Consider the following 22,425-nt stretch of genomic DNA (forward strand, 5'->3'; position numbering starts at 1 on the left):
ATCTTACAATGTAACACACATACTAATCAAATCCCAACCACGCACCCAAACCCAACCCCGTATTGGGTTATCATTTTCAAATGATGGGGTGTTTGTTCAGGATCACAGGTCTGATGTTCGAACTCCACTCCACCCTAACTTGATTTAAGTTTCAGTGCTGCAAAGCAACGTGTTTTTAATAATTAAAAATATAAATGTATAACAATTTGTTACCCACTAAGTCGAAAGATTTTTCGGAGGGACACATGTTTTATTTATTAAAAAAATATATATTGGGGATATCAATAGTAATAAATGTAACAAAAATATAACAAATATAATATACAGAGAATATAACCAATGACAGATATCTACAGAAATACATTAAATACACGTACAATACATACTAGTGTGTTTGTGAGAGTCTAAGGGAGTGAGAGGGTGGGTAAGTGGGTGTTATATTGAGATGAGGGTGGACATGTGTGTAAATATTGCACAAGTGTCAAGTGTCGAATTTAGAGATAAAATAAAATAAAATAAAATAAGACAAAATAAGGCTTTATTATTGAAACTTAGTATAAGACAAAAAAGTATGTTTTAAGACGCGCATTTAATTAATTTTAATGGCGGGTTATTTTACATTATTTTATTTTATTTTATTAGGGAAATCAACAGTTCTACATACATATTTTTAGTAAACAAACAGATATAGTGTATAAACTCAGAACTAATAACAGATTTCCACATAGTATACAAAGTTAGTAAAGAAAATATATATTACATATCAAATAAATACATACAATTTATACATATAAAAATGTTATTTTCAAGTACTCAATAATCAAAGATTTTTTAGATATTAATTTTGAACATTAAGTTAATGTAAATTGGGTGGGATAAGGACAAAAATGCTTGAAGAGAGGATGTTCAATGTTCGCTCTCCGAAGTAATTTGTAATTCGTTAATTCAAGACAAGATCTGGACTTTTTTGGTTTTAGTTCTCAACGATTTAAACGAGCACTAAATAAATAGACCAGATCTTGTCTTGATGTCCCTAATGTTTGTCAATGCTTCTTTTCTTTTTTTAAATGTTTTAAACTATTCTTTTAATGTAGTATTTAAACCCTATAAATTGTATATATGGACAGTGTCCGTTAATAAAGAAATAAATAATTCGGGGAATTTCCATTTTCTATTAGTGATTTATTTACAACTCATTATAAATGGTCACCAAAACTGAACTTTTTGGGTAAATTATAATAACGCTAATATATATATACAATAACCCAGGCGTTTTTATTGATATTTTTATTAAAATCATCTCAATCAGAAATTTACAAAAAATAAACGAATAACATAATTACCATCAAATTTAAATAGGCACAAACGAATATAATAAATGTCAATCCACTAAAATTTTACCGTGCCGTTCAGATTAAAATCATATTTATTTTTTACATATACGGCCTAAGCCAATTACAACAGTTACATGAAAAAACATGAGTACAAGAAACTGAACAAAATAACATAAAACTTTGTGGCAAAGACAAACAAAGTCAATACAATAATGTTATAAAATATATTCATAAAGACATAATACTTCGAGCTAAACCATGCCAATCCAACTTCATCCCACACTGTTTTAGTCGCGAAGAGATCTACGAAAAGCCGGAAGATATATCCCAAAGAATTCCATGATATGTGTGAAATATGCTATTTTCCGTCGGATAACACGCGGCTGGTATGTTTATTTGGTAATTCTTGTAATAATAATACACTTTAGGCCGCGAGGCGGACTATTTTCCGTATTTTTTTTTTCACCACAACAGGCCAGGACGCCCAGTGGTGAATTACATTACAGAACACCCAGGCTTGAGAAAAATCACATTTATTTTTTTGTGTTCTCACCGGGAATCGAACCCGGAACCTTCCGTGTGTCAATCAAGCGTCTTGACCACTACACAACGGAGGCCGCGGAGGATATATTATGCATCTTCGTGGTGTAGTGGTCAGGGCGTTTGTTTACTAAGCAAGAGGTCTCATGTTCGATTCCCGACATGGTTGATAAGAAACATTTATTTAAAAGGGTGTTTTCACACTAGAATATTTCATAGTCCCTGGACTGGTACCTGAAGCGTAAGTCTAATCATCTTATCTTCATGTACCAAAAAAAATATCGAGATAAGCTGCTATTGGTGTACTAATGCAGTACAAAAAATAATATTACATAAACGTAAATTTTAATAAAAATCTGGACAACACGCTTAATAGAACCATATGTGCAATGTCTCGCTACAGTCTCCTGCAATGGTCTCTTTTCTTAAACAAAACCCACTCTTGTACACTTTTCCTGAAAATGGCCTTCGTTTATAGTTGAATCAACATATTCCTCATTGGAAAAACCCGTGTTAGGAACACATTTTGCAAGTTTAGTTTAGTTTGATTAATTTATTTTTTCCAAAAAGCAGAGTCGGGCTCGTGGTGTAGGGGTCAGCGCGTTTGCTTACCATGCAAGAGGTCTCGGGTTCGATTCCCGACGTTGACCTATAATATTTATTTAAAAAGGTGTTTTTACACTAGAATATTTCGTAGTCCCTGGACTGGTACCTGAAGCTTAAAACTGATCATTTTACTATTATGTTAATAAAATTTGTATAAAACCACTCACCGACTTATCTGTCTACCGGTTTCGAGACGTAACCCGTCTGTTCGTCGGGACAACAACACTACACCAACATGCATTACATTACATGCACATTAAATTTAGAACATTTTAAATCCGAACTTCTGACATCGTTGATTGGTCCGGACATTGACCGTCGCTCAAACGACGTCGATCAATTGGTTGGGTTGTACAATGAGGTACTATCTAACCTGATAGACAAACATGCACCATTTACTACGAAAACTATTCGAAAAAGGAAATCTGATGCATGGTTTGACGAAAATTGTCGACTCAAAAAGAAAGAGCTAAGACGTCTAGAACGCAAATACAGAAACACACTGTCAACTTTGGACCGATCAATATGGTTAGATATGCAAGCCTCTTATAGGACATTTATAAAAGAAATAAAATCTAGTTTCTGGTGTACAAAAATCACTGAACAGAAAAAGTCTCCAAAACAACTCTGGCGAAGCCTTCAATCTGTTCGTGGTGACTGTATAGCAGAGACATCTAACACAAGCGCTACTGCCACTGATTTTGCCGACTTTTTTACAAATAAAGTCGAAAAAATCAGACTGGCGTGTAGTTCAGCGAAAAAACCTGTAATTTTAGATAATTAATGCCCTTCAAAAATTCAGTAAATTTGAACCAACGTCTATAAATGAGGTTAAAAAAATTGTTGCGGCATTACCCAACAAACAATGTATATTAGATCCGATGCCAACATGGCTTTTGAAAAAATGCATTAACGTATTAGCTCCATTTTTAACAGATTTATTTAATACATCCATGGAGCGCAGCATTGTTCCGAGAGCCATTAAAAAAGCAAATGTAACTCCACTTTTAAAAAATTCCCAACTAGATGTGGAAGATCTTTCCAGTTTTCGCCCTATTTCAAATCTTCCCATCGTATCAAAAATACTAGAAAAAATAGTTTCTCACAGGCTCGTTAACTATATCGAGCGGAATTCTTTATTTTCGGTAAGGCAATCGGCATACCGACGTTTTCATTCCACGGAGACGGGAGTGATAAGAGTACTGTCTGACATTATAACGTCGGTGGACTCTGGTAATCTGGTGTTGATGGCTCTTCTGGACATGAGTGCTGCATTTGATACTGTAGACCATAATATTTTGCTTGAACGTCTGGAGAAAACTTATGGTATCCGTGATCAGGCACATATGTGGTTCAGTTCATATCTTAATAAAAGAGAATATGCAGTCGTGTTCCAGGGTAAAAGCTCAACCAACTTTCGGGTGTCTACAGGAGTGCCTCAAGGGTCAGTACTCGGACCACTTCTCTATCTCCTTTACACTAAAGATATAGAGAACATTATCAAAGAATGTGGATTGTGGTCGCACTGCTATGCAGATGATACGCAGATTTATTTTATTGCAAACCAGGCGAGAGAAGTGTGCTTGTCAATTTAATTGATGGATGCATCAAGAAAATAGGAAACTGGATGGCTGAAAACAGACTAACATTAAACCCATCAAAAACTGAACAACTGTGGGTGGCTTCAGCCAGACGACAGAATTTGATCCAGGATACGGCTCTACCCAATGTAGGGAGTGCCGTTTTACACACCGTTAAACTACTGGGAGTTTTACTCAATTCTGACCTATCTCTTGACGCTCAAATTAGTAGAACGATAAGTTCATGCTTCTACCAGCTGAGACAAATTAAATGCATACGCAAAAATTTGCCGGTTGATGCCGCCCGTCAATTAATAAATGCGTTTGTAGTGTCTAGAGTCGATTATTGTAATGGTATCTATGCAGGTCTACCAATGAACAAAATGACTCGCCTACAATCTGTATTGAATGCCGCAGCGAGACTTATTTTCGGAATCTCTAAGTTCAGTCATATCACTCCACTACTTCGGGAACTACACTGGCTACGTTTTCCACAGAGGGTCGAATACAAACTCTGTTGGCTTATGTATAAGTCACTGCACAACTCGGCTCCGGAATATCTAAGGGAACTATGCATTCCAGATGAACTAGCTGACAGGCGTCTCACGCTTAGATCAGCTACGTCTACGGCGAGAGGAAAAGTCATTATACCTCTACGCAAACAGCGCACTAATTTGGTGAGCGCGCATTTGCGGTCGCAGGCCCTATGGCATGGAATGCTCTCCCAGCAGAGGTGCGAGGCTGTGAAAGTGAAGTGATGTTTCGGAAAAAACTTAAAACCCACTTGTTCTCTAAATCATTTGAATAAATTCGTAGCACGTGACAACAAAATAAATTATTTTAATCAAATTACAAATTTAAAGCTTCAATTAAATTAACTTAACAGTAGAATCACCATGTAAAGCGCCCTTGAGGTATTTTATTACGAAAATGGCGCTATATAAGTTATCCACAATAAAATGCAAATACCACTACACACCTTCACCATAGTAGATTTGCAAAAATATAAAATCGACATGCAGGTTAGACACAGGCTTCACTACGCCACCACCGAGGGTTAATGACTTATGAAGCTAATATTTCAAAAGGATTAACAATCGGAAAAGGAGGAAAAAGGGAGGGGGAGGGTAGGGTGACCATTACAATGAAATATCGAATAATGGACTATATTGGAAAGTTACTTGATTATTAATTAATGGGACATTATTTTTCAAAGCCTTCTTTATGTAAAAATCTCCATATTATTTACTTTCAGTCCTTTATTATTTATGTGTAAAACTTGAACACCGGTATCTTTATTAAATTCATGATTTGAGTCTATAATGTGGTTGGCGAATTCTGAGAAGTTATTATTACTAAGACATCTCATGTGTTCTTTAACACGAGAAACCGAAACCAAAAAACCGAAACCGTCTCGAAACCGGTAGACAGATAAGTCGGTGAGTGGTTTTATACAAATTTTATTAACATAATATTAAAATGTTGGACCACAAAGTTAATGCTTTAAATATTAATAATATATGATCATTTTACCTTTATGTAACAAAAAAGATCAAAATACAATGCGATTGGTGTACCAATGCAGTGCCCTATGCATCATTAGGGTGGAAAGGGAATGATGATCCTGAACTAACTTCATTAGATTTTTTAAATTTTTATTTGTGGATCGGCTTTATTTAATGCTTACATATACTGTTTTTAATATACTGTACTGCTGTTTTGTTGTATTTACTTGTTTAATTATACAGGGTGTTCTTTAAATCCTGTCACATCCGAAACCACGATAATCTGTATGGGCAACAGGACATATTAGCATATTTAAAACAATATTTACTACGCAGAATAAAAAAGAAAAAAAAGAAAAAAAATGGTTGCTTACTTCTGCAGGGGAGATGCGAGGGGGGCGTAGCAATGTGGTTGACCGTGTATCAGACTCCCCCTCCCCCTCTCCTCGCTTCTCCCTTGCAGAAATTAGCAACCATTTGTTTTTTTTAACTATTTTATATTTGTAAATATTATTATTTCTAAAAATTTATTTTAATGTGCCAATATGTCTTCTTGGTCATACTGATCATCGTGGTTTCGGATGTGACAGGGTTTAAAGAACACCCTGTACTCTGAGACGAAGGTGTCATTTATGTATTTCATGAAAAGTAAAAAGGTTTAAAAAAAGTATTTTTACATCAGGATATTTCACTGTCACAGGCCTGGCACCTGAAGCGTAAGACTGATCATCTTACCTTTACGTAAGAAAAAATATTAAGATACGCTGCAATTGGTGTACCGCTGTAGTGGCCCATGCACCATACCATTGGATGTGGAAAGGGAATGATGGAATATGGTAAAAGTATGGGATTATTTTGAATTGACGTAAAAGCTATTCCAAGAACGACGTCATATTAAAGTACAGTGCGTTCTATGTAAGGCGACATTAATATATTCGGAGCTCTCTCTCACTAGTTCCGAGAATCGGGAGAGAAGAGGACGAAGGATCTTCGGGACTAACCCAACGATCATTTTGTTCTGAAACGATGTGTACAGAGATGAACATAAACATTATCCGAGGGACTTGATTTCATTACACTAACAAAGAATTTTCTTTGTGATAAAAAAATATGTCTTTTAGAGATGAAAATAATCGAATGAATTTACTTTTCAAATGATTGGTAAGTCAATGAATGAAATAATCGAACGAATCATTCATTTACGGTATTTCATGGATAAAAGAGATGGGCGTTTCGGTTATTATGTCAATCTAAACCATAGGGGGAGGGGTGTAGTAAACTTCGAAATTCATTTGAAATTTTCAACTATCAATTGCTAATTCATTCGAATGAATTACTGCATTCGGACTTTTATTCGAATGAATCATTGAAACAAAATAAAAAATAAATACTGTGCTAAAAAACCCCTCTAGAATCGGTGCTGTAACATCAATTTACATTTAGGAATAGACGACATATTTTGAAATACAGATATAAACAAAAGTTTTACACATCATAATCATCATTCGCTTTCTGTATCTAATGATGCATAGGGCACTGCATTGGTACACTAATCGCAGTGTATCTTGATTTTTGTTAAATAAACGTGAAATGATCAGTGTTACGCTTCAGGTACCTGTCCAGGGACTACGAAATATTCTAGTGTAGAAACACCTTTTTAAATAAATATTATACGTCAACGTCGGGAATTGAAGCAAACACGCTGACCACTACACCACGAGGCCGACTCTGCTTTTTGGAAAAAATAAATAAATCAAACTAAACTAAACTTGCAAAATGTGTTCCTAGCACGGGCTTTTCCAATGAGGAATATGTTAATTCAACCTATAAACGAAGGCCATTTTCAGGAGAATTGTACTAGAGTGGGTTTTGTCTAAGGAAAGAGACCATTGCAGGAGACTGTAGCGAGACATTGCATATATGGTTCTATTAAGCGTGTTGTCCAGATTTTTATTGAAATTAACGTTTATGTAAAAAAAATAATGTAGTATTCTTTAATAATACGTATGCTTTCACTTTCTATTTTGTTGTATCCCAACTCAACACAGGGCTCTTGGCCTCTTAAAGCTAGGGATACGGTATTATTTTTTTGTAATACATTAGTCTCGATTATCCGACCTAAACCAGCTGCGGCAAGATCGGATAAGCGAAAAGGTAGGATAACACGGAAAATGATAAAAACGACATTGAAAATGTATTACATAATTTTATTTGCACATCGAAAACTTTTTAAATATGTACATTTAACATAACTGAATGTTACGAACGAAAACTCAGCGAAAGAGCCATTGCCCCGGTAGGTCGGATAACTCGGAAGGTCGGATAACCGAAGGTCGGATAACCGAGACTATACTGTATGTGTCTTTATATGAATAAACAAAAATAATAATGTAAGGTTAAATTTATTATGTATTTATTTATTCTGATTGTTTTATTGTATACAGGCCCTCGACATTCGCACATAATGGAACTTCAGCCCTACGGGAAATTGGATACAAAAAATGTTTTCTTGAGCGCGGTAAAAATTAGCGCATAAAATTGTATTGCAAAGTTTCTTAAAAATGTACGAAAAAAATGATACAAAATATTTTAATAAAAACAAACTACTTTGAATGACGTCACTGGTTCATACGAATCAACCAATGATAAGAGAGCTGTGAAATATATGCGGTTTGCTAATCGTAAACGGACCAATCGGCAGAACTGACAAATAAGCGAAATAGAACCTCTGATTTCATACGCGGAGTTATTTAAGAACTACAAAACATTAAAAAATCATAGCGCTGATAATAAGATTTTCAATTCAATTTTTTTTTTTTTTTTTAACACTAAACTTCCTCCTTAATTCCTCAGAAAGCGTGCAAAAAGTTGAGAATGTAAGAAAAATCATCAAAAATATTATTTTAAAATACGTTTTTATAAATAATACATTAAAAATATTTCATTATTAATACATAAAGTTAAGGGTAATGAGGCGTATTTAAGTGTTTTTAGGTAAGAGGATAGATTGGCGCGTTCGCCTACCTTACTTGAGGTCTCGGGTCCGATTCCTGGGAAGGTCGACATAAAATACTGATTAAATAGGTGGTTCTACGCTGTAATATTTCATGTTCCTGGACTGACAGCTAAAGCGTAAGACTGATCACCTTACCTATAAGTATTAACATATTACAACAGAGATGAAGAACATTATAGAGAAGGTAATATAGAAGTCTAGGCATCTTCAGGGCTTATGACCTGTCATTGGCTAGTTTTAGTGGCCACTTTACACACTGTGTAACATTCACGATTCTGCCCATATTTGAACATCTATATCCCTTTAATTCTTTCATCTGTAGACTTTTGTGAAGTAAAATAGCTGAAACGTGTAAAGTGGCTCTTAAACCAGCCATTGACAGGTCATAAGCCCTGTAAATGCCTAGACTTCCATATTTCCTTCTTAAAAATGTTTTCCCTCTCTGTTGAAATAAATTTAAACATTAAATAAACTGAATGGAAAATTATATTTTCAATCGAGGCCTATATTTGTGAAGTTATCGGTAGCTAGTATCGATTCCTCTCGCAAGGTCACGTGCGGCGCAAATGCTCGCTTCGGGATGAATCTGTACGATCCTTGCCTTGGTGGGGGAAACGGGGCCAGGGGATGGGGGATGCGAACCGGGGGTTGGGAAAGGATTGTGAATCAGGAGGTGAACCATGAATACAGCCTGGCATGAGCCAACCTTGAACCCGGTGCCCTCGGAGATTGGCAAACGCACACTTTTGTAATTTCCAACTAACACTGTTAGTCTAGATGAGAAGATATACAGTAACAGTTCTTCGATCTTCAACTATTAAGGAATCACAAAAATTTAAATATGCAAAATCTTACAACTACTTACAATAGTAAACAATTCTCAAGATCCGTCTTTTTATTTTTTTATGTTTCGCAATGACAATACAATAACTAATTATTTGGTTGGGGAACAACTCAAAATCTCTAATTGTGTTCATTTTTCACCCGAGTGTAGCCGAACGCAATTCGACACATCCCGACCGCAGATTTCGGCTGAGCCGAAGTTTTCGCAAATTTTTGGCTGGAACCGTGGCTGAAACTCGTTTTACTGGCCGGAACTGGCCGAAACTCGTTTTACTGGCCGGATCTGGCCGAAACCGAAACTTCGGTCGGTCACTAATGTAATATTTTTAATAATGAACTACAATTTAAGAAGAAAATGGAAATTGGCCAAAGAGTGATGTATTTATTTTATAAAACTCATTAGCATTTCTTACAAATTCAGTTTCTTTCTTCTAAATATATATATAGGGGAAGGTAGGGCAAAACGGGTTCCTTAACGTTGATTTATTAAACTCATTAAAGGTTAAAAAAATATTGGAAAAATTAACGCTAATTAACAATGCTTCTTCAGTGATCACGTCTCTTTTTATTTTTTTTAACGTATTTAAGTATTTGCATATTGGTTAAGCGAGTGTCCTGACGAAGAGACGGGGTCGTCTCGAAACCGGTAGACATAAATAGATGGTAATTGTTTATATACTAATATTAACAAACATTATTAGCCCATTGAATACATTTTTGTTATTTTCATAGGTTAACCTTTTCTTTTAATTCTTTCTTATTTTATTTACATTTTTTAGATTTTAATTTTAATGGGTACATATTATTTTTATTGCTTCTGTAAATATGTACTGAAATTTTCGATTTACTTTGTTTTATTTAAATGATTAGGTTCATAAATGGTACATGTTTTTTTTAATTTCTATACATATCTACTTTTACACGTCTAGTAAATGTTATCACTGTAACTCTCCAAAAAAAGAGACTAACTCTTGTGCTTGGAGAGTGACTTATACCCGTATGTAGAGACAAACCTTAAGGTAAGGAAAGTACATTGTATTGTCTTCACCTTCGGGTTAATTTCTGCATTTGAAATTAGAATGTACTTTCCTCACCTTAAGTTTTGTCTCTGCATACGGGTATTACACTATTTATATATGTGTTTAATTTTTTTCTTATATTTATAATATATTCTAGTAAATTTCTCTTCTTTAATTTTAATTGTATTATTTTACTCTATTTTCTTACTTAAAAAATAAAAATTCTTTAAACAATTTTTATATGTTCATTATTTTATTATTTTTTATACGTATACAGTATTATATCTATACTCTTTTTCTTTGATTATTAATTAAAACTAATGTCTGAGCACCCGATGACTAACTTTTTTTGAAAAGTTTATCGGGACAAAATATATTTTAATACTTTGTTTTTCTTATAATGTATTGATATTGTAAAAATGTTTATATTTTATTGAATATAGACTCTATGAAAAAAAAAACTATAGTAACATTTTTATGTTTGACAACAAACTAAATGCTTAAAACATAAGTAATAGTTTATCAACAATGTTTTGAGTATGTACAAATGCTTGCAGACTGACTGGATTTCCTATTAAAATTTGGTTTACTTATTTGCATTTAAATTTGTTGCAACAGAGGGAAAACATTTTTAAGAAGGGATTATGGAGGTCTAGGCATTTACAGGGCTTATGACCTGTCATTGGCTGTTTTTTTATGGCCACTTTACACACTGTGTAACATTCACCATTCTGTCTATGTTTGAACATCATAATTTTTATGTGACAACATTTACAATAACAATATTATGTGGAAGCCTCTAATTGGACTTAATGATATAATTTTATTTTATAAATTTATAAATGTCTGTTGGCTTTCCAATGAAATAAAATAAAATAAAAATAAAATAAACATCCACATTTCCTCAACTCTTTCGTTTGTTGACTTTTGAGAAGTAAAAGAGCTGAATTTTAAGTAAGTTAAGTAGTTTAGTAAAAGAGATGAATATTATTCAACAGTATATATTGAGAACGGTAGTGGTTACACACATAAAGAGAGACATTTACCCAAGCGTCAACCACAACCATAATACAAGATACTCTAATAGGGATCTGATACTAAGTGAAGGGGTCAACACTGTTCTGGCATCGAGACAACACTATAACGTAGGCAAAAAGGTCCATAACCTTTTGCCAGAATCGTGGAAAGACGGGAGTGTTGTCAAGTTACGGAAGGTGTTGACCTCGCTCTTTCATGACATTGGTCGTAGGGAGTCAGAAAAGTTGATGCATGCCACGGATTGGAGAACCTTACTGGATGTCAAAAATATAATATAAAAAATAAGGAATAATTTAAAAAATATATATTTATAGATGACAACCATGAAGTTTCGCATAAATAAATTGTCTATGTTTTTATGAATGTATGTATGTGTATGCGCATGGGTGTATGTACGTGTGTGTGTATGTACATGTGTATATATGTGTATATTTATATATACATGTGTGTATATATGTGTATGTCTGTATGTATATGAATCAAAATGTGTATCCGAATAAGTTTATATTTTGTTTGTCTGTGCTCTATATTAATTTGTTAAGTATTATAATATATTAAAATGTAATTGCCTAGCTTGGAACGGGGTATGTACCCTTGTTAGCTGGGCAAAGTGAATATGGAATTGTATTTTGATAAAGAGTGTGAATAAATAAATAAATAAAAAAATTAAAAAAATTAACTACCTCGTAAAGTAAGAACCAGCCAATTACATGTCATAAGCCCTGTAAATGCCTAGACTTCCATATTCCCTTCTCAAAAATGTTTTTCCTCTGTTGCAAAAAAAAAATTAGTTTATCATTCATCATTTGGAAGTACAGAAGAAAATCTACCCTTAGGTCAGCATTTGATTCAGGGAAAGGAAAACTTGTCAAAATCCGGCGCACCCCAAACTCTAGATTTGGAGATCGTGCTTTTGCCGCCGCCGGCCCCTCTGCCTGGAACCAATTGCCTTCAAACTTACGAATCATCGACAGACCCAGTCAGTTCAGATCCCAACTAAAATCCCACTTCTTTATACTATCATACCCTCAATTTTAAATCTGGAAATATTATATATCACTTTAGTTTAGTTAGAATGAAAGTTTGGGTATACAATTGTAAAGCGCCCTTGAGGTGATTTTTTATAAAAATGGCATTATATAAATCAGCCAATTATTATATTATTATAAGAAAAACTCCATTTATCCAAACTCTGGTCGTTCAGATCGTTATCAGAAAATAAAATACGTTATCGTTATCAGAAAGAAAAAATTCTTGGTCAAAGTAATTCACTTTGCTGAACATGTTTAATATTTTTTTATTTGTTAATAGAATATTAAACTAAGCCAATTTTTATTTTTTTTAATTTTTATGTATCGTATTATCAGCGCTTTGATTTTTTAAAGTTTTGTATTTCTGAAATAACTCCGCGTGCGACGTCAGAGGTTGTTATATGCCAGTTCTTCCGATTGGTTCGGCTACGGTGACCAAACCGGATATCCTTCAATGCTCTCATATCATTCGACGGTTCATATGAACCAGTGACGTCATTCAAAGTAGTGCGTTTTTATTAAAATACATATTTTTTTTTATGTACATTTTTAAGAAGTTTCACAGTACAATTTAATGCTCTAATTTTTACCGCGGGTAAGAAAACATTTTTTGTATCACATTTCCCGTAGGGCTGAAGTTCCTCATTCCAATTCGCTGAATTATTTCAAAAGCAATAAAAAAGTGATTTCAGAGTAAATTTTGCGTTTTCTTTCAAAACAACGTCAATTAATTGGTTAATCCAATTATCCGGATTTCTGAAAATTCGTTTAACGTTTGCCACACATTAATCTGGATAATTGGAGTTTTACTGTGCCTAATACTTTAGGGAGCGATGTAATTAAGGGTTGTAGGGGGTTATTTACCAAATTATTTATTTCAGTAGAAGTCTGTTTTATCACCCAACTCCAATTCTGTTCCAAATTCAGCCAACTGGATTAAGACATGAAATAATTGTCGGCTTTTAAACGCGGTGAGAATAGTAATGATGTCTAACACCTTCACGCCTAGGTGTAAAAAAAATATATATTTTTTAATAAGAATATGATATAAAGAAAATTTCATATGTGAAATATAATTTCTCCTAGAAAGGAATATATTTATTCATTTATTTATTCACACTCTTTATCGAAATACAATTCCATGTTCACTTTGCCCAGCTAACAAGGGTACATACCCCGTTCCAAGCTAGGCAATTACATTTTAATATATTATAATAGTTAACAAATTAATATAGAGCACAGACAAACAAAATATAAACTCATTCGGATACACATTTTGATTCATATACATACAGACATACACATATATACACACATGTATATATAAATATACACATATATACACATGTACATACACACACACGTACATACACCCATGCGCATACACATACATACATTCATAAAAACATAGACAATTTATTTATGCGAAACTTCATGGTTGTCATCTATAAATATATATTTTTTTAAATTATTCCTTATTTTTTATATTTTATTTTTGACATCCAGTAAAGTTCTCCAATCCGTGGCATGCATCAACTTTTCTGACTCCCTACGACCAACGTCATGAAAGAGCGAGGTCAACACCTTCCGTAACTTGACAACACTCCCGTCTTTCCACGATTCTGGCAAAAGGTTGATGTATGGAAAAACACCAAAGCGGTGTTTACAAATAAACCCTTTGGCAAAAATAATAAGTAACTAATAAAATTGGGGTTAAACTAAGGGTACCGACAATGATAAGAATTATACACGTGCGTTCTGGTAAATTTTGAAAGCTTAAGCAAATTCCTTGCAACCCGCCACGGGTAAATACTTGGGTTTTGGCACTTATTAACAGAGGTCAATAAAACACGACTCCGTACGACGAAGTAAATCCCGAAATTCTTTCAAGGGACCGGACTTAATCCTACCCCATCATAAAAGGTAAAACTCCCGTCTCCGGAACGTGAGAAACTAAGCCCGGATTATCTGCGTACAGAAAAATGCATAGGGTACTAACGCGGTCGACATATATTCCGGTCGTTTCTATATGATGGCAAGATGATCCTTCCAACGCTTCGGTTCGGTCTAGGGACTAGCGTAAATAAAATGCATGTACTCGTACCACTTCCATAAATTAATTACTGCTCTTCCGGTATCGGGAATCGAACCCGTATCTCATCTCGTAAGTGACACAGCGGGCCGACCACTAGTAGTTATTATTTATATAATATCGTAAATACAAAATTTATAAATTTATATATAATTATTAATTAGTTCCTAGTTCATTGTTAACAAAAATGCTTCTCAATTCTTCCAATGTAAAATATTTTTCTGCCTTACATAACATTCAGTTCAGTGACATTGCTCTGTTTTATCTGATATTATGATTCCATTTATGTTGACGTCAATTAATTATATTTTATCGAGATTCTGTATTTTACTGTTTAAAATGTGTATACACAAATAAAATAATATTGTTAATATTATTGTCAATATAATTCTTAGAACTTACAATTATTATTTAGTTAACATCGATGTTATTTTTATAAATATTTTTCAAGCTTGTTTGTTATATAATTAATTTGTTCAAATCATAAAAATATTAAAATAAAATTGTAATTAAGTACTTAGGATATTGTAAGTTATAATACCATGTCTTGGTTATTTTAATGTTGTTAGTAGTAAAATTATAAAGTTAAGATTATAGATTAAGAAGATGATATAGAGTTTTAATATTATATAATTGAAATTAAACTTAGTAGAATTATGAAATCTCGTTCTGGAACCCACAACACTGCTGAAATATGGGCGTCACCTTTACCAATAGGGTGGTACCTACCCTGGATCTTACATCCCTTATTGGCAGATCCAGACGAGCGCCACGCTGAAAGGCGTGGCCATAAAAACATTTATAATCTGTACACGCCGCCGAAGGAGACACTTGGCATCAAGCACTCAGCCGTTCGGCTTGCTCTCAGTCTCCGGACTTCCCTGGCCAGTCTGCCAGGACGAAATACGTGGCCGTCCGCCGCCACGTCTAAGTCATCTCGCCTACCAGCCGCGTAGGACTCAACACTGCCGCCGACGCAGTTCAGCACCCTCAAGTCAGAGGACGTGCCAACCTTAAGCCTAGAGCTTCCGCCTACCAGCAGCGTAGGACTCAACACTGCCACCGACGCAGTTCAGCATCCTCAAGTCAGAGGACGTGCCAATCAAGCCAGCAGCGCTCGCCTACCACCAGCGTCGGCCTCACCACTGCCACCTTCGCAGCCTAGCACCCCCGCCGTGCTAACCCTCAAGTCAGAAGACGCCACGTTTCCTCGAGAAGCCATCCAACCCCAGATCTCCGTCCGGATCTCAGCAGCCTCCAGATTGTGCAACACCCACGCTGGTGCCCTAGCTGCTCGAGAACCCGAAGGGTCATTCACTACGTCTTCATCTCCGGGTAAATTTAAGTTAATTATTAAGTTGTTATATTAAGTTTAAAGCTAATAAGTAGGTTAATTACTTTTGTGTTCAATTCGTATGTTTTTTTTAATTATATTATACATGCAAATGTTTAAAGTAATTATTGTCTTCATTCAATCCTTCCTCTCAACGTTATAGTATATTGCAATCACCAAATACAATGATAAATGGAAATATTATTTAATTAAATAAACTCAACAGAAAATTCCAAATATTTCTACTGTGTTAAGGTTATGGACCTTTTTGCCTACGTTATAGTGTTGTCTCGATGCCAGAACAGTGTTGACCCCTTCACTTAGTATCAGATCCCTATTAGAGTATCTTGTATTATGGTTGTGGTTGACGCTTGAGTAAATGTCTCTCTTTATGTGTGTAACCACTACCGTTCTCAATATATACTGTTGAATAATATTCAGTACTCTGAATTCTTTGAAGAGCAAGTCACTTGGATAACGAAATGTTTTTTTTAAAATGACTCGGATTAAAGATTTCTGTGCAATTACTATTATATATTATTCGTTAATTCACCAGTTGCTCTTACAAATCAATACAGAGATGACTTATATAGATCTGTTTATCCGGTTTGTATTGTGGTCCCGTGGTAGTAATTGTGGACTCACGAGCCAAAGGACCGAGGTTTGTAAATTCCGTTGCTTTTTAAAATATTTATCTTATCTTTTGAGTTCAAAATAATCATAAAATTAATATCTCAAATAAACAAATTCCATTACATGTTGAAAGCAAAGGGCGTAAACCTAATATACTCTAACAATTGGAAATTAATAGTTGTTGAATGTTACACAGTGTGTAAAGTGGCCACTTAAACCAGCCAATGACAGGCCATAAGCCCTGTAAATGCCTTGACTTCCATATTCCCTTATTTAAGGTATTCTCCATCCCTGTTGTAATTTGTTGATCTTGGTGACCCCGAGGGGGTGAAATCCAGTATTTTGTCTATGAACATTTGGACAAACTCAAATATTGTAATGAAACCAACTGGTCCAAGAAGAAGTTTAATAATTGAAAAATTGTTTTCAGGTGTTGCCTAGTATGTGAAATAATTTAGTCAGATGAATCTCTTTACAACAATAAAGGTTTCAGCTCTTTAACTTCACTAAAATCAATAGATGGAAGAATTGAAGAAATATGGATGTTCAAACATAGGCAACATGGTGAATGTTACACAGTGTGTAAAATGGCCACTTAAACCAGCCAATGACAGGTCATAAGCCCTGTAAATGCCTTGACTTCCATATTCCCTTATTTAAGGTATTCTCCATCCCTGTTGTAATTTGTTACATTGTTATATATTTTTTAATTCCCATTACCTATTAAACTCTTAGCCTTGCCCTCAACTATTGGTTTTTCCCTCAATTATGATCAATGTACATGCTATAGTTCATAAGATTATATTTATTTTCTACTTAAGGACCTTGAATTATATAACTATATAAGGACATTCAATCCATCTAATGTTCACATTCGTATGAAAATACCCTAACAAGGCGAAACAATTGTCACGAAATTTTTGTTTTTATATTTTAAAAAATAAAATAAAGCGTTCAGTAGACTCAAATCAGTGTTTAATTTCTAATATTATAAGTTTAAATATGGAGTTCTACAAAATAAACACCAAATCAATCAATTAAGTATTTATCTTTTTTTTATTTATAAAAAAAAAACTTAAAAGACTGCGCTAAAAAATCCCTTTGGTAACGGTGCAGTCGTTTTACAAAAGCAAAAGACGGAATTTTTAAAAATACAGTTAAAACACAGAAATGCTTGGAGGATCTTTGTGGACACCATATGCTCCAACTAGGGAGCGGACATGGAATATATATACATTTTTTTAAACTATTTACCATTCAGTCTTTGTTTACACATCTACGTTTCCATAACTCATCCATCTGTTGAATTTTGTGAAGTTAAAGAGCTGAAACCTTTATCATGGCGGTGAGAATCATCCGGCTGAACCAATTCACCTACTAGGCAACGCCTGAAAACAATTTTCCAATTTTCATACTTCTTCTTTTACCAGTTGGTTGATTTAACAATGTTTTGAGTATGTTCAAATGTTTGCAGACTGGCTGGATTTTCTCCCTAGGGAGTTATTCAGATCTAAATTTGTTGCAACAAAGGGAAAGATCAACATATTGGAAGCACAAAACTTATAGTTTTACTATATTGAGTTTTACTGACATTTCTTGGTGAACTGCATTTTAATTATAATAATAAAAATACTTTTTAGTTTTATTTCACTTTTATTTATAATTTTTTACCAATTAACATTTTCCTCATATTTTAATTGTTATAGAATGCAATAGAACATTCATCTCTGTTAGTTATTTTACTAATTAAATTACTATAATCTCCGAGATATGATAGCGTTGCCCATTTTTTACGAGTTTTTGAATCTTTTATAATAAGTCATTGACTGAGTTGTGTAAATAATGGTAACTTTAACATTAAATTAAATATAATAAAATCATTAGCACGCAATAATGGATATAAATGTGATCTTATTGATCGATTAATAAGAAAAAAACTAGTTGCATCACAACTCAGTCAAGGACTTAATATAAAAGATTCAAAAACTCGTAAAAAATGGGCAACGCTATCATATCTCGGAGATTGTAGTAATTTAATTAGTAAAATAGCTAACAGAGATGAATGTTCTATTGCATTCTATAACAATTCAAATATGGGGAGAATGTTAATTGGTAAAAAAATATAAATAAAAGTGGAATAAAACTATAAAGTATTTTTATTATTATAATTATAGTTTTACGTTTAAATCTAGGGCATAATAAACCTCTATTATTAATATATATAATTCGAAGTTCTACTTATATTCTTAAAAACAACATTATATGATTTTTACTGAAAGTCTTAATTTTACGCAAAATGAGAAATATCATTTTCATTTGTGTGGTTGAGACTATATAAAAACTATAAAAATGATCCCAATGCATAGTACATAAAACAAACCGATGGAAACTTCAAAATAAGAATTAACAAACACCGCTAGCATCCTCACAAGTAAGTTGTTCAGAATTTGCAAACCACATCATGGAATCCAATAATTAAATTGTACGGTATATGAAATTGTAAACCTACCTAGAGAATGCCTCAGATTTCTATCTACAGCCAGCCATTATCCGAGGGCACCATCTTTGATCCTGGAAACAAATAAAATATATTTTGTTCAAAAACACTGTTTTAAAAAAAGACCATGTATTAATACTGTTTTACTTTCATTTGTAAATTTTACGATAACTGTACGATTTTTTTTAATATTTGCCTTGTTATAAATACATGATATTGTTTTCCTATGACGAGTTAGGACATTTTACCAAATTACATATTTTTTATTTATATTAACAACACAAATGTCTGAAAAATGCATTTGATTTCATTTTTCTTTAATGCTGAAATAATGATTCTACGACATCATTATGATAAAACAAACATATTTATTCATATTAAAAATGACATAATAATAATACAATGAAACGATGCATATCAAAAAGCAAGCAAGAGGGAGTGCCTTAAAAGAGAAACATTATTTGTAATTTCTCTAATAAATTATTTATAATGATTTTTTCTTTTTTAACTCTTAAAAGACTGCGGTAAATAATCCCTTTGCGCGCGGTGATGTAACATCGTGTTACCACTAGTAAAAGACGGAATATTCTAAAGTTCAGACATTTGAAAAAAATAAAAAACGTGGAGACTACTGTTTAATAACTCCTTTTCCATAATTTATGGGAATAAACATATAATTTAATCCTGTTATAGCAAAATAAATTGAAAATCACAAATACGCCGCTCATGTTACGCGCGTGCGTCCCCCATCATTGTCATTAACCGACTGAAGACTAAATCTGTTTTAGATGACACCCACCGCAGAACAGCGTTTCAGTCTTCCTAGCTATGACTTTTATCTTCGTGCTCTGTCTTGTATAAGGTATCTGTATATATGTGTTGCTGAATTAGCGGACATTCATGCTTCGCGTAGCAAGATTAAATATTTTTTGTATTTACATATAGCAAGTGATACAAATTTTACTTTCCAAATCGGGTGCGAAAACGTCCATTTGAAGATTACAAAAAATACAAATTCATCATTTAAAAAAATAAGAGAGATATATCAAATCTTGTGTCTTATGTCGACTAGTGTGACATCACAGTCACACAAGAGTTAAGAGCAGAATGTCATGCATAGGTATTGAATATAATGAGTTTCTATAAATTTAACACCAGGAAATTGAATTTAAGAAAACAATATTTTGCATTTGCACGTCGCTACGACTAACCGTTAAAAATTTACTTGAAAAGGGCACGGTTGATTTAGAAATGTTATTTTAAACGTTGATTCTAAATTTCGCGTAGCTACGACTTACCGTTAAAAAGCCGATTTCATATCAATGAAGCCCGAGAAAAATTTAGCTTGAAAACTGCCGGGTTAATCTAGCAAAGACATGTTACATGTTGGTTCGCGTCGCTGCGTTATTTATGAGATTTCATAACATTTTTTTGACTTATTGCATTATTTTCCAATATGTCGATATGCCAAGTAAATAAATAAAAGTGTGAACATTTTGGAAGTTTTAGAGACGAATAGGTCTGTGTATGAAAGAGATCGACACATGTACATATATGCCCATTTAAACCAACACATAAACCGACCATATGGCTTTTCATTGCAAAAAAGGCAGTTTGCATCTATGGATCACAAAGACACGTTTATTGTTCCCCATCTTTGATCACTAATGATCCATATTTGGAGTGACCGAAGGTATAAATGAGAGTTTTGTGCTTTTACATATAAGGAAATAATATGTAAAAATCATATACAGGATGTTTTATTGACGTTTGTCGCAGAACCCAATATTTACTAATTTTAGTTCAAATTTCATCACATATCGAAAGCAAAGAGCGTAAATAAAGTATACTCGAGCAATTAGAAATAAATTAGTTTTTAAACAACCCTAAATTGAAAGTGATTTTTATTTTTTATGTATTTATTGTATTCACAAATATATTTTTTTAACATTTATTGAGACACAAATCCTAAACTACAGGGGGCGCCCTCGCCGAGAACACCTCTAAGATGTATGCGAGATTATGAGCTGCAGATCATATGAAGAGCTAAAGAGGGCCGCATAGGACAGACCGGAGTGACAGAGGAGATGCAGAGCTTTGCTGCAAACCAATATATTTTAGAGGATTATTTTATTTTATTTATTTATTATTTACAGGAAAAATTAAATTTTTATTATTTTTTAAAATATTTAAAAAAAATTTACAAGACTCACCCAGCCAATTAATATAGCTTGTCGGTAAAGATAATTTACATTAAAACATTAAAAAACACTCATAGTTGTATAATAATAGTTACTACTAACTTAAATATAAACATATACTTAAATACTTTTTTGCTTGTCAGCAGGTTTCTTATTTTTCCTTTACAAAGAAAAACGTTAGATATTTTATAATTTTAAAAAGTAATATAAACATTATTAAGAACTAAAAGCAAACGTATTTTTACACAAAATTTATTTGCAAATAATTAAATAGATGATTGTTAACATAAAATAATAATCAATTAAAATAATAATCAAGCCTTGTTACATATGAGCCATTTAATTATTTTTTCCTTAAAAGTTTTGTCAACATTTTCTTTTAAGATCTGCTTAGGAATCTTGTTAAAAATGTCAGTAATTGCATAGTAAAGTGTTTTTTTGTTTGAAGCAATTTATCGCTGAACCAGACCTTTTTTATAAAAAAGAATAACCCGATAAACTTCCACTATAGAGGCATTTCAGCAAGAGGGAAAGAGGGTTTATGGGAGGAAGTTATTAAAATATACCAGAACATCCAGACTAATATTTGAAAAATATAATATATCTTGGATTTATTCCTTGCGAGTATCGGGAATCGAACCCGCGACGCAAGCTTCACAGTCGTCCATCTAACCCAGCGATTCCTATTATTTTTTTGCTTTGGAACCCTAATTGATCATACTGTTTGGTGGAACCCCATCCCGACAGTAAAAAAGCAAATTGACAAAATTTATATTTTTAAGACCTACGATACACTATTGTTTTCATTTTGTACTTGAACTTGAAAATTTTGAAAAAAAAAAGACTTTATTTTTAATAAAAAATCTTTATTGAACGGTTTTAATGTCAAGAGTGAATTTTTTTATTAACAGTTCTTATTTTACTTATAATAGCACTAAAATTAGGTTCATGCCCGACAATAATTGAATACAGAGATCTGGAGCGACATCCAGTCTAGTACTGAACTTGTTTTAAGCGTAAGCTGAAAAGCCAAGAACCATAATAGCCTTTATAACGAGTGCGGGAAGTCATCTTTAAGGCTGTAGTCTGGTAAAACGCACGCAAAATGATGAAATTATACGATTTTGCCATTTTAAAACGAATGTTTTTTTTAAACG

The 22,425-nt window shown here is 33.3% G+C and overlaps 1 protein-coding gene across 2 annotated transcripts in view; it reads right to left on the reverse strand.

Annotated features, from left to right (window-relative positions):
- The window catches only part of LOC148282315 (uncharacterized), a 346,468-nt gene that overhangs the window by 250,705 nt on the left and 73,338 nt on the right, over positions 1-22,425 (reverse strand). For both annotated transcript variants that reach the window (XM_088225237.1, XM_088225239.1), the window contains exon 2: positions 19,080-19,141. The gene's annotated coding sequence lies outside the window, so the exon portion shown is untranslated. The remainder of the gene's footprint in view (positions 1-19,079; positions 19,142-22,425) is intronic.

The sequence above is a fragment of the Micrasema longulum genome, unplaced genomic scaffold (assembly GCF_059751315.1).
Source record: "Micrasema longulum isolate JH-2025_06_02 unplaced genomic scaffold, ASM5975131v1 h1tg000340l, whole genome shotgun sequence".
Taxonomy (NCBI): Eukaryota; Metazoa; Arthropoda; class Insecta; order Trichoptera; family Brachycentridae; genus Micrasema; species Micrasema longulum.